The sequence below is a fragment of the Rutidosis leptorrhynchoides genome, chromosome 5 (genome assembly GCF_046630445.1).
Source record: "Rutidosis leptorrhynchoides isolate AG116_Rl617_1_P2 chromosome 5, CSIRO_AGI_Rlap_v1, whole genome shotgun sequence".
NCBI classification, from domain to species: Eukaryota; Viridiplantae; Streptophyta; class Magnoliopsida; order Asterales; family Asteraceae; genus Rutidosis; species Rutidosis leptorrhynchoides.
In genome coordinates this window covers 118962800-118963469 of record NC_092337.1, presented here as the reverse complement: position 1 = coordinate 118963469, position 670 = coordinate 118962800, and the positions used below count along the sequence as shown (strand labels likewise).

At 37.6% G+C, this 670-nt stretch overlaps 1 non-coding gene across 1 annotated transcript; it reads right to left on the bottom strand.

The window, feature by feature from the left end:
- Window positions 1–255: 255 nt before the first annotated feature.
- Window positions 256–362, bottom strand: LOC139851201 (small nucleolar RNA R71). The gene has a single exon (XR_011760556.1). It is a non-coding gene; the product is annotated as a small nucleolar RNA R71 (small nucleolar RNA).
- Window positions 363–670: the final 308 nt, after the last annotated feature.

The following is a 670-nucleotide window of genomic DNA, read 5'->3' as shown; positions in this document are numbered from 1 at the left end:
GTAACTAATCAATGCCAATATAGTGGTACGCCAAAAGAAGATCCAAACGAACATCTTCGAACCTTTAATAGGATTTGTACTCTATTTAAGATCAGAGAAGTTGAGGATGAACAGATCTATCTCATGTTATTTCCCTGGACTTTAAAGGGAGAAGCCAAAGATTGGTTAGAATCTTTACCTGAAGGGGCGATTGATACATGAGACGTTTTAGTTGAAAAATTTCTTAAACAATTCTTTCCGGCATCTAAAGCCATGAGACTTCAAGGAGAAATTGTTACGTTCGCACAAAAGCCAAATGAAACATTATATGAGGCATGGACAAGATTTGGAAAGTTATTGAGAGGATGTCCTCAGCACGGTTTAGACACTTATCAAATAGTACAAATATTCTACCAAGGATGCGACATTACTAAACGAAAAGACATCGACATAACAGCTGGTGGTTCCATTATGAAGAAAACCGCTACCGAAGCTCACAAAATTATTGATAACACAGCCTTCCACTCACATGAGTGGCATCAGGAAAAAGTTATTTTTCGTTCATCTAAAGCGGCTAGAGCCGATTCTAGCCATGACTTAGATTCCGTTTCTGCAAAAATAGATGCTTTTGAAAGACGAATGGAGAAGATGACTAAAGATATTCACGCAATACGAATCAGTTGTGAGAAAT